Raw genomic sequence first — 13,722 nt, forward strand, 5'->3', positions numbered from 1 at the left:
TACCTGACTTTCATCCAATATTGAGCCTCCAGGGTCCCCTCCGCCTGCTTTGGGGGACATCCCGTGTGCTCCCTGCGGTGGGGCATCAAACAAGCCACTCCTGCCGCTGGCACCACACCGAACCTTCTCTTTTAGGCCTTCCACCATGGATCTAGACTGCTAGACCACCATCCTCATTTGGAAGCGCTCGGTGACAGTCACCCGATCCACCTTCTTCAACCAAGGGAAGTTCTTTTCCCATCTGCACTTGCCATGGCAAATGCAGGGACAGGATCATTGCCCAGTAGGGTTTTCGGAGCACATCTAGAGAACAGTCAGCACAAGTGAAGCAAGCCCGCCTTCAAAATAGTCTCTTTGGAAGGTCAGGTAAGGAATCGGAAGGCCTCCCTCTCTCCCACCAGCTTAATGTCGATGGCTCAGCTTTCCATCTCTGTAAGCACTCAAATGGTGACGTTTATAGAGATGCTGGACTGGACCCAGACCATGTGTGCACAGGAGAGCCTGCTGTAGCTTATATGGTGAATCAGCAATCACAGCCTCCTGGTGTTTTGATTCTTATGGTGCGTTCCCTCAGGCTAAGGGCCTAAGTGCACAGTGCTTGTCCTGCTGCTGCCCTGGTTGTTCTTGCTCTGGCAATAAGCACTGCTACCCTCCTTGTACACCTTTTACATACCTGGAAGAAGCTTCAAAAGCTGCTGCATATGCTATGCCTGTCCTTCATTAGTGAAGCTTGCACTGCTGCTGACCGTGAAGCCTCTGTTGTGTACGCGAGGTAAGTTGACAATACTGCTGCTTCTGCTATGCTATTGCTGTTCCGGATCTATATGAAGCTTGCACTGCTGCTGACCGTGCAGCCTCTGTTGTGTGCATCAGGTAAGTTGAGGCTGCTGCTGCTGCTATGCTGTAGCTGTTCCAGATCTATGTGATGCTTGCACTGCTGCGACCATGCAGCGTCTGTTTAGTGTGTGAGGTAAGTTGCCACTACTCCTGCTGCCATGTTGTAGCTGTTCAGGATCTATATGAAGCTTGCACTGCTGCTACCGTTCAGCCTCTGCTATGTACATGAGGTAAGTTGACGATACTGCTGCTGGCTGCCATGCTACTGCTGTTCTGGATCTATATGAAGCTTAAACTGCTGCAGACTGTGCAGCCTCTGTTGTGTAAGTGAGGTAAGTTGACGCTACAGCTGCCATGCTATTGCTGTTCCGAATCTTTATGAAACTTGCACTGATACTGACTGTGAAGCCTCTGTTGTGTACGTGAGGTAAGTTGACTCTACTGCTGCTGCCATGCTATTGCTGTTCCGAATCTTTATGAAACTTGCGCTGCTACTGACTGTGAAGCCTCTGTTGTGTACGTGAGGTAAGTTGACACTACTGCTGCAATGCTATTGCTGTTCCGGATCTGTATGAACCTTGCACTGCTGCTGACCGTGAAGCCTCTGTTGTGTACGCGAGGTAAGTTGACAATACTGCTGCTTCTGCTATGCTATTGCTGTTCTGGATCTATATGAAGATTGCACTGCTGCTGACCATGCGGCCTCTGTTGTGTACGTGAGGTAAGTTGACACTACTGCTGCAATGCTATTGCTGTTCCGGATCTGTATGAACCTTGCACTGCTGCTGACCGTGAAGCCTCTGTTGTGTACGCGAGGTAAGTTGACAATACTGCTGCTTCTGCTATGCTATTGCTGTTCTGGATCTATATGAAGATTTCACTGCTGCTGACCATGCGGCCTCTGTTGTGTACGTGAGGTAAGTTGCCGATGCTGCTGCTGGCTGCAATGCTATAGTTGTTGCGGATCCGTATGAAGCTTGCTGCTCTGATGCATGAACTGGCTCCATAATATTTGCGGGTGAAACTATTTTACTGCCATTGCCAGTTTTCTACCTCTACTGTCTGTACGAATCAAGGTCGAGCTGCCTTTGCCTGTGGTGGTGTTTTCTTTCTGTGTAGGCACAGCCTGCATTCATTCCGTTGTCAATACTGCGGCAGTCTTAAATTAACCACTTCAACATCCAACACTTCAGCCACTTTAACAACAACGACTACACATGTTAATCACAGAAGCCCCTGGAGTTGGCCCGCTCGACGCTCGTTTAATCTCAGTTAGAACAGTATTTCTGCCTGACCAAAAGGGAGGGGGAAACTTTGAAAATGTCTGTGATATATTCTCTGCACCGCAAACTTCGTTTAATTCCAGACAGCTAATATTTTTCAGAATATAAAACTGACACTCTCTGTTTGAGGGTAATGCATTTAAACAGACATTTATTTATCCAGTACCAGACGCATTGAAGAATAATTTAATGTATAAAAAGCTCATTTGGAAATTGTGAGTTTAAGAAATGAACTGCCGTGCTCGCTCTAATACAGAGACATTAATTTTGTAATGAAAGATTTATTTAAAAATGAGATTTTACATCTTTAATACATCCATTCTCTTCATTAAATAGGCTGTGGAGCACAGTTAATTAGATTTAATTCCTGCAAGCCAGGGTCTATGCTTTTCCTTTTGGTTACAAAAGAAACTGCCTAGTCCATTTGTATATTGCTTTTAAATTAATTTTGCAACTGAGCCTCAACAAAGAAGTGCTTTCCATGAAAAATGATCTGGTACAGTAAACAGGCTACCAGGGGCCTTATTACATTAAAGGGCCCCGGGAGCCCAACGGGCGTTTGCAACCGCTTTGCGCGCCCCCAGGGCACTTTGGTATTACAGACGGGGCTGCAGACGCTTGTGCAACCCCTTCTGTAACACCAATAGCGCTGGTGCACATAAATCGCCAGAGCTATCTTCAAGGGGGCATTACCTCATTTGCATGGGGGTGTGCCCATGCAACTGAGGGAATCCCTTTGCCTATGCCCCCGCGCCGTATCACCGACGCGGGCGCTGAGATAAATAGGCCCATAGGCGACACACTGACAGTGTGCCACCTAAAAGGTGGTGCACTTTCTGTGCGCTTCCTGAGAGCTGCCCTCTGCAGGAGGTCAAGGGTGTCCTATAGACTCCCCAGAGATCCCCTTGCAGGCGGATGCAGTTGCCTCCTGCACAGTGAAACACTGGGCAGCTGTAAAGAAGACGCTCCGTATTTCACGCCCCAGCGCAGCATGAGTTCATTGCTGCCCTGGGGCCAGCACATTCCCCATAATACGGCGCATTTTCTTTCATTGGGCTGGGTGCATCTTTTTATGCATATCAGAGGGGTACCTACTCACTTTCCCTCGTTTGGGGGTACCAGATGCTCTGCTGGAGGAGCGGGAGTGGGTCTGGGCTTTTAATCTCTAGCATCTGTGGCTACTGGACCCCACTCGGATGATGCTGTATTAATCTGCAAAGCTATACTACACTGAGGGGCACATTTACAAGTCCCTATCACCACAACAATGTCACTTTTTACGATATTGTGGTGGTGATAGGGACTTTGCCTTATTTACAAGGCAGCATGGCTTAAGGCTGCCTTGTAAATAAGGCACCCTTTCACGCTGCGCTTAGCGTAAAAGGGGAGGCAACGGGTATTGCGGTGCGCATTCCAGAAAGGTGGTGTAAATATGGGGCAGGCCAAAATTAAACCTGGTCTTATCCTGGCGCAACAAGGAGAAACATTTAATTTCTCCTCATTTCTGCTGTTTCCATGTGAGCTGCATTGTTGTCGAACTGGTTTTCTAACCACGTGTGGCATGACTGCTAAATCCCCAATAAAGTATAGTCCACCCTTGTTTTCTTTATATTATGGATGTTTCTATGTACTCCTCTACTCTTGGTGATATTGTTCTGTGGTGAGACGGGGTGGCTAGTGTTAGTCCATGCCCATTTGTGCTATGCACCAATTAGGATTTTTCATTCCAACTGGGGTTTACTGCAAGAACGTTGAGGTGTTCAGTGTCAGGGTTAAGGTTCAATTATTTCCTCTTTTGTATGTTTTCTTTCCTTCTTAGCTTTCATGGTTTTTAGCCGCTTACCGCAGAGCTTAATGCAGCACACATTGAAGTTGCAAAATGCTATTTTATTTATTCATTGTTTATGTGCAGTAAGGGACACGTTCATGCACCTCAACAATTAAATGCCTGTTGCTGTTTCTATGTGTGCTGCACAACGTAGCACACATGGAAACAGCAAAAACAAGGAGAAAAAAAAACATTACCGCTTATTGCACATGTTTAAGACCAGGTTTTCTCTGGTTTTAATGTTGGTGCTGCCTCATATTTGTGCTGCCCTTGTAAATATGGGACAGCATCAAAATCAATGGGAGTTGCTGTGGAACGCCCACCGTAACACCCATTGCCCACCCCTTTCACGCTAAGTGGCTTAAGGCTGCCTTGTAAGACTAGGCAAATATTGCCACAGGAATGTCACTAAAAGTGACATTCTTGTGAGGATAGGTGTTTGTAAGTATGCCCCATAGAGTGAAGGTGGCATTTATTCAAGAAACACATATGGGCTTGCGGGAAAACTATTGATTTGCTGATAAATGAGGCCTCACTAACTTTTTCTCCTCCTATAGCTTGTACACCTGTGGCGTCGATACTGATCAATAAATCTCTCCCTTTCAAGGTTGAGTTTGTTTATCTGGATCCCATGGGCCATTATGTTTACCTGTCCAGTTTGCTCTCTGCCATCCCTCTTGCACTCATTAACTCTTACGCACCAAATGTGGATACACCAGAGTTCTTTGATGCAATTACTATGCACTACCACACCTGTGGTGATACTAATGTTATATGGGGGATTTAATTTGGTCTTGAACCCCCTCCTTGACTCAACGAATCCTCAATGGGCTGGTAATTCTGATGCAGTGCACACTTTGCAGCATACTCTTGACTCTTATAACTTGGAGAAGGGTGGCGAACAGTGTAGGTGATGCTGCAGTATACTCGTTTTACTCTTCAGAGCACAACACTCTCTCGCCTTGTCTTTTGGCTTTACTCTTTGAACATTGGCATGTGGATATGTGATATCCAATATTTGCACAGGACTTTCTCTAATCGCTCCCCTGTCCTAGAGATGGCAATTCCTGAAACTCTTGGGGCCCATAGACTATGGTGTTTCTCCTCTGCCTCGCTGCATGATTCAGTGTTTGGAGCGGATATAGCCCAGGTGATTGAGTATTTATTTTTTTATTAATATTTGATCAGTCCCCTCTTTCTTTACAGTGTGGGAAATGTTCAAAGTTCATATGCATTGGACTACGATCTCCAGACAGTCGGGTGTTTTGAAGTTGCTCAGATCTCAACTTAGATCTCTTGAGATCTGACTGCCAGTAGCACAGGTGCAGAATGACTCAGTGGGGAAACGCCTAAAACTGCCTGTAGCTGACCAGGGAACTCACCGGCTAAATCCCTGCAACGTTTCTGCTGCTGAATCCATCTCTGCTTGGTCGCCCTTTTTGCCGTCGTTGGACCTCGCGGTACCCGCTGCGCGGGTCCCGCATCGCCCGTCTTGCTGGGCATTCCTGCTGAGGAGTGGGTCCTTCGCTGGAGTCTTGTGTGGGCTGCAGGGCGGGAGGAGAACACTCTACCAGGGCTGCGAGCGCCAGGTGAGGGACAGGGACTCCATTTCCCAGGAGTCCCTGTGTTGCCATCACCTGCACCTGGACGCTCTCCCTGGTTGCCCCGCCCCCAACCGCCTCATCCCCTATTAGGAACAGCTGATCCCCGCTACGCGGGACGCGTGCGGGACGCCCGGGGCTAAGCCCGGGCAAAGGGCGGGCCCTCTGTGGCCCTCAGAGGCCTGAGGAGCCTGGACTGGGCCACTCCCTTTGTCATTTGTCTGCCAGCTTCTGTGGACTATTGGACCTTTTATTATAACTGTAAGTCTGTTTTCCTATTTTTATTTTTATGCTGTTATCATTATTATCATCGGGACTAACATCAGAGGCTGAGTCACCTTTTCTTTCTTCCCTACACTTAATTTCTGCTACTCTGCGTTATTAAATTTCTGGGGCTTGCTATGAACTTACGTGAGACTAGAAGTATGGCAGCTGCTGGAGCCAAAAAATTGACAGGGACCCTTGATGATTTTATCGTCCGGACTCATGCTTTAATAGATGAAGGGATCATATTAATGGATAGAAGGGTGTCTCAGGACCTGGCAATGGCCAGGAGATCTTCTTTAGGACCTATAGCGCAGGCCCGCACTCCACACGCAGCGACTGGCTCAAACACCCCTGCTATTGTACATAATGAGGGGGCCCATGATGATATTAGCTCCCAAGAGGGCTTGGAGGCAACACCTAACCTTGCCTTGTTAGTTGAGAGCGATTCTTCAAATGGGCCTGAAAATGTTTCTGTGGTTAATGTATACGACAGAGGTCTGAAAGAGGGTGCAATTCCCAAAAAGAAGTCCAAATCAGCCAAAGGTAAAGGAAGGAAAGCACTGACCACTCAAGACCCAGATCAAACCACTTTAGACCTGGCGCCCTCGGACAGCATCCTGGTTGCGCATGCCGCTGACCCGGATGGAGCGGTCCAAACTAATGTGCGTTTATCCCTAAGCCTACCAGATGATACGGTCTTAGATAGTAGCTTAGAGGAAATACTGAATTTGGGTGATGATATAGATAACCATGTTAGAAGCAACGAGGATAGGAACAGCTTAAACATGGTAAATAACAACATCCTGGAAATGTTAAAAATCCTGCTTGAACCAATTGAGGTCAGGTTGCGTTGCTTAGAAACCATCCTAAAAAACATCCACAAAGATATAAGTGCCCCAAGTTTTAGTTTGGAAAATAAGAAACCCCCTGTAAAAAAGCCCACGGACAAACCTACCACAGCTGACAAAAATACCCTCTCTCAAAAAAAGATTGTACCCACTAATCCCACCAATGTTACCATCTCAGGTGGCACTTCTTCAAAAACCACTGATTCCAAGCAAACAACGAACCCAGTAAAAACCAAGGTAACCCCTCAGGTTAAGTTTAAAGATCCAACACCCCCGGCCTCTAAATTAGATCAGACCCCGAAAGAAAAGAGAGAACCACGGAGAAACATCCACCTTCCCCCGGATGCATGCTCCTATGTAGTGATTCTGACTGGGGTCACTGAACTTGTAACAACCGAAACGGAGTCTTACCAAGCCTTAAAAAACAAGGTATGTCATTGGCTGTCTAAAAATTACCCCTTACCGCCTGGCATGCCTAGTAACATCCTAATGGTAGAGAGAACCCCATGGGTGGGAGGCAATAGGAAAAACCTACAAGGTGACTGCGTTGTGGTCACCTTTGAGCATCAAGAGGTAGTAAATTACATCTGTGCTGGTACACCACGCCATCAGGCGAGTACGGTCACTGCCAGGCCTCTCTCCTATTTTTATGTACAGGGGAATCAACCAGACAGTAGGTGGAGCTGGTTAAAGGGCCCCCAGGAGCTTAACTATCGACAGAAGTACAATCCCCCATGGGAGGCTCAATCACGTGGTTCGGAGGAGAGGGGGGAGGACGGGTGGAACGTGGTTAGAAGAAGAAGAGCCAGACCTTTTCAGGGCGGGTTTGTTGCAGGCCCCCAAAATAAATTTTCATATCATGACCATCACTACGTAAATGGGCAAGATAATTACTTTAACGTCCCAACGTTTAATCATTACGATCACCCGTCCTTTATGGACTGGCTAGATTGACAAACATTAGGCCCCTCCACAACACGAGTTTTAATTGCTCCTCGTATTACACCACAGGGCAGTGAACACTCACAAGAATTAAACCCCGAGCCAATTATTGAGTCAATGTTAACCTCAGGACAGGGTCTGGAGGGAGGGACAGCCTCGTGTGTGATTGATGGGAACAAAGGAAGTAGACGGGTGATTGCAATGGCCACTTGGAATATAGCGGGCCTTAGGAATAAGATTGATGATCCTCATTGGAGAGACTTAATAGGCACTATGGACATAATTGCCATGCAGGAAACGTGGGCGACTGAGAATTTGCTCACACTGGATGGGTATACCACCTTTTACCTCCCAGCTGTTAATTCATTGAGAGGGCGGGCTAGAGGTGGTCTGGTTACCTTGATATCTGCAAAAATCTCAGGCATATATAAAGAAATTCCCACTGGAAGCCCCTATTGTTTGGCAGTCTTAATTACATATAGGGGATTCAACGCTGTACTATTAGTTAACTTCTACAACTCCTTTGATAGAGAACATCCACTTGATAACCTGTTGAGGTTAAATTCTTTTTTAATTAGTTTTCAGGAGTCTATGGAGGCTAACTGCATTGTAATTTTACTGGGTGACTTCAATGTTCATAGTTGCAAGGAAGAATGCCCCCCGAACGTTTTGTTTGGTCCCCCAGAAGAAGAGAATATTCATTTTGAACACTCAGAACAGGGATCCTGTCTAGAATCCCTGTTAGCTGAAAATGGTCTAATGTTGCCTGTCGGGGGGGAAGAGGGTATTCCAACTTTTACGGGACATGGTAGTGGGTCTACCATTGATTACATTTTTTTAAGCAGCAGTTATAGTAGTCATATTCTCGGTTATACCGTTGTAGGGTCTCATTTTAGTGACCACAATTCTGTTGTATTAAAAATTGAAAATGTACTAGCTACCAATGTTAGCAATGTGAGTCCAGTAGATAAATGCGATTTAAGAACATCTGATCAGGCCCGCCGAATCAAATGGTGTAAAATAATTCCAGAGGATTTTTTTGGTAACCTATGCATAAGTAGCCAGGAGGCCTTTGCACTCTGTATGGATGATCATGTGGGAGACACCGAGGTGTTAGAGGCGTATAATAGGGTCTGCGCCAATATTGTGTCCAACCTGACACAACAGTGTAAAAGGAAAACACAAGAAAGGGTGGGCTGGTTCGACAACAAATGTTCTGCTGCTAATCGCAAATTAAAATCAGCTTTAAAATCGAATCCAGTAGATAGAAGACTTGTGGCTACTCTGAGGAAAGCATATAAGATCGCCATTGAGAGTAGACGGCGCGAGATCAGAGAGGACGCTTGGGCTGACCTGACCTCAACTGATGTTTTGAAGAGCAGCGCCAAATTCTGGGCCGTGGTCAACCAACCATTTTTTGCGGATTCACACAACAGTGAGTTGGACTGTGGCATCCAAGAAGATAAATGGCACCTGCATTTTAAATCTGTGTATGAACAGGAAGCTCCCGGGGCCGAGGGCATGACCAGCTTATACCAACTTCCTTACAGCCTAACGGTGGATGAGGTAGAGGTGGGTTTAGCCATTGAAAAAATGACCAGCAATAAAGCTCCCGGGCCGGACGGGGTTCCCGCCGATCTTTTTAAAGTGGATATTTTATTTTGGTCCAAAATTTTAGCTAGAGTCTTCAACAGCATTTTTAAAATAGGTATCCCAGCTTCATGGTCCCAATCAGTAATTGTCCCCATTTTCAAAAAAGGAGACAGGGGGGAGCCGGGAAACTACCGCCCCATATCCCTAATAGACTCTGCGGTTAAGGTCATAGGGAGAGTGGTTCTCAGTAAACTTACGGATTGGCTAGGTGAGACTAACATTCTCTCACCCCTTCAGTATGGTTTTAGAAAGGGAAGGAGCACCATCGACCAGAGTCTAAACTTACAACTGTTGATAGGAAAATACACCATAGCTAAGCCTGGATCCCTGTATATCGCCTTTATGGATCTGTCCTCGGCCTTCGACCGAGTTAACAGATCCAAGCTGTGGGGTCAGCTCCTCAGCATAGGCATTGATCCAAATATTGTGTACTTCCTAGCAGACCTCCACAAAGACCTTACCGCCACTGTTCGTTATGACAGAAAAGGGAACTGCACAGGGAAAATTCATATTACCAACGGTGTTAGGCAGGGCTGTATCCTTGCCCCCCTGTTATTCACTTTATATATCAACAATCTGGGCGGAATACTGGGTACAGCATGCATAGATATACCTAGGGCAGGGAAATATACACTGCCCGCATTATTGTACGCAGACGACGCTGCTCTTATAGCTAGAACCGCAGTAGGTCTGCAAAGTCTGTTGAATTCCTTTTATAATTTTATTATAAAGCTGGATTTAAGCATCAATTTTGGTAAATCCCACGTAATGGTAGTAGGGCCTAAAACAAAGGTAAAAAAACAAGCCATGACGTTACACTGTAATGGTCACAAATTATCTAGAGTTCCCAGATTCCCTTATCTGGGTGTAGTGTTTGACGATCGCTCTACATGGCTTCCCCAAATGCTGGAGAAGAAAAAGGTCTTGACACGATCCATATCTGCAGTTCTCGGCTTCTCACGTAAAATCGGGGTGAAACCTATAGAGGCCGTTTTAAAAGTGTACGCTGCCAAATGCATAGCTATCGTTATGTATGGCGCAGACCTGTGGGGTTTTAGGCCTGTCAAATTTCTTCAAGTGATCGAAGACAACTTTTTAAAATCCATTCTTTCCTTACCAAAATCCACGGCAAGCTTTATTGTACATCAGGAATGTGGGGTGGATTTTTTGGAGGATCGGGTCGCTATGGCTCCCCTCCTGAAATGGATATCTGTGTGGCTCAACCCAGAGCTTGAAGTCAATCATGAAATCCTGAAGGACTGCCTTAAACTAGATCACTGGAACAAGATCCCCTGGCTGAATTATGTTGAGCAGTTGTGTGCTAAGCTAGGAAGACCTGAATTGTTCCATAACCCCTCTGCCCTTGTGAAGGCAGACTTGAAGTGGACAAAGAACACTTTTTTGTTGTATAGTGGAATGGACAGGGAAAACAGGGAGTTGATAAAACCTTCGGTTAGGTCGCATCAATTGATTGTTTCCTCAGACCATGATCTGGAGCTTTATTTGAAGGTCGTAAACAACCCAAACCATAGGTACCTTCTCACCAAGTTCCGCCTGAACAAAGTTCACTTGTTAATTTCTGGCCGCCCTGGTTGGACCAGGGACTCGGAACTGAATTTATGTACTTGTGATGGACATTCAATTATGGACACTGCCCACTACCTGTTCTTTTGTATCCACTTTAAATCTATTAGGGAAAAATTTATTATTCCCCTGTTAAAAGGGAGAGGGTTTAGGCAGGTCAAACCAGCGTTATTATACCTTCAGATGCTAAATGATATCTGGCAAATCTATAATGTGGCCAAATTTCTAACTATCGCAGTCAGACTGGGTAAAAAGATTAATTGGGTGTAGAATACCTACCAACAACAACCACGCTCACTGTAAAATTGAATCTAGTTTTTAAAAATCTTGTAATGTTTTTATTCTGATTGATAATTGTAATCCTTTTTAATGATATATTGTGCTTTTTGGACCATTGTTTATGTGTGTCTTGTACTTTTATGGTTTTGAAAATTCAAACCGAATAAAGTATTTCTTGACTTGACTCAGTGACCTCCGCTGCAGCATTGGCCACTCTTCACAAGCTGGTAGCCCCGTAAAGGGATTCTTCTGACCAAGAACCTGCCTACGTAAGCAAGTATGCCCAAGCAAGGGTGCACAGGTGGGGTGAAAGACACAGAGGGACATTGGCCTGGCTCCTTTGTGGCATGAGGCCCGGGACTGTGGTTCCTGCTCTGCACACCCAATTGGGTGAGTTGATGGCTAGAGTAGATATGATCCTCCAAGCATTCTACACTTTTTATAGTGAGCTCCATAACTCTAAGTTCTCCCTTTCGGAAGAGCAGATAGATGCCTTCATAAATGATGTCATGTTGGCTTGGGTGACGGGTGGCCCTTGACAATTCCTTTTGGCACCAATCACATTGTCTGAAATACAGCAAGCCACTGATGGTTTCCCTGGTGGAAAGGCCCCTGGATCTGATAGCCTCACAGCTGAATTCTTCAAAGAGTTCAAGGAGCTTCTTATCCCTGTGATTATTGAAGTTCTAAAGGATGGCTTTTAAGTCTGGATTCCTTTTGCCCCCCACAAGGGATGTCCTGATCTTGATCATTCTTAAACTGGGGATAAATCCAGCAGATATTGGCTGCTATAGACCCCTATCCCTCTTGAACATAGATAGTAAGATGCTTTTGAGGGTCCTGGCTAATAATTTGACGGCCTTAATGTCTAGGATCATGGTCCGGGACAAATCAGCTTCATCCACGTTAGGGCTACTTTGAATAATCTCAGAACATTGTATTTAATGCTACATTGTTTAAAGCCTTTGAATCACATGAATTGCCTTTTACATATGCTGTTTTGCCTCAGATGTTTTGCCTCAGATGTGCCCTGGGTCACTACCTTAACTGTTATACCAGGGGCCGACAGCTAGGGTTCAGGTAATAGCTATCTGACCCCTGTATTTGATGCAGGCAGGCGCACCCACCAGGGGTGCCCTCTGTCACCAATATTGATTGCATTGCTGTAGAACCCCTTGCCTCCCTCTTGTGTGAGCAACATATACAATGAGGTCTGTGGTTTCCTATGTGCCATTACCATCTCTCAATTTATGCTGATGATATTTTATTATTCATTAGGGACCCTGGGAATAATTTTGCACAATTATCTGTGATATTACTAGCTGTGCTGATTTTGAGGGATTACATAAAATTGGGGTAAATCGGAAATATTTCCTCTCATGGGTGACATACTGTGGTTCCCCTTGATCTCGGAGCATGGAGGGAAGACTCAGTACTTTACTTGGGCATACAATTTCCCTGGGCAGTTGACTCCATTTTATGAGATCATTTTGCCCCTAAGGCGCATCAGCTTGAGTCACAGATTCAGCGCTGGATAGCCTTCCCGCTGTCACCTGCTTATAGGGTGGCCTTACTTAAAATGGTGGTTCTTCCCAAACTTTTGTACCTCTTTATAAATATCCCTATTTGCTAAGCAGACACCTTTTTTCCAACTCCTGTCGCTGTTCATTTGACTGATATTGGGGATGGCTATCCGCGAGTGAGTAGGGAGCAACTCCATAGAACTCACAAAAGGAGTGGCTTTACAGTCCTTGATCCCAAGCGCTATTATCTTGCTGCACAAGCACACTACACTATTGTTAGGTTTTCACTGAGATGTCTGGCTGCACACCTCCCGATCAAAGAGGGATCAGTTAGATAGAGGCTATCGGGCTACAGCACTCGTGAATTCTTTGTCCCAACCAACCAAGTACGATTTTTGTGTTCAGCACCATAGTTCTCAATTATCCATGTAATCTATACCATCGGATTTCCTTTGCATGAGCTACCTGCATCATACTTCATGGCTCCGAGTAGTTGCACCATGTACCATGTACTATGTTTTGTGACAGTATAACATGTAAAATAATTCAAGATTGTGTTAAAGGCCTGTTTACAGAAATTCAGCATAGGTGCAATAATACAGTAAATAGGGTTTGGGTAACGGAACGAACAAACTCAAGCTGGAAAGCCTAAAACAAGTACAGCCAGCAAATAGAAAGCCAACAAATGTGAGTTACCAATTCCAACGCCAATGGTGAGCAAGGGGCAGAAGGCATTCCATTGGGAGCTTTCCAAATGTCCCCAAAATATCATTAGCAAATCAGACAGCACAGGTTTCGACCTAATAGGAGAGAGGAAGGTGAAGACATTTGCGGGAAGGTTAGTGAATAGCTTTTTTATAGGACACTTAATAGCGCTATTGTAGTATTATTCAAGGTGCTACAAAATGTAGCTTGTGATTGTACCCCTTCCTATTTTCTTTGTCTTGCTTGTAGCCTGCTCTATTTCCATTTAGTGTTTTTAACCCCTTCAGTGCTGATGACGAGCCCAGGCTCGTCATGCAGCACGGTGCTCGTGTGCTCATGACGAGCCTGGGCTCGTCATGAGCCGTGGAACGC

Source organism: Lissotriton vulgaris, chromosome 2_1, assembly GCF_964263255.1.
Source record: "Lissotriton vulgaris chromosome 2_1, aLisVul1.2, whole genome shotgun sequence".
NCBI lineage: Eukaryota > Metazoa > Chordata > Amphibia > Caudata > Salamandridae > Lissotriton > Lissotriton vulgaris.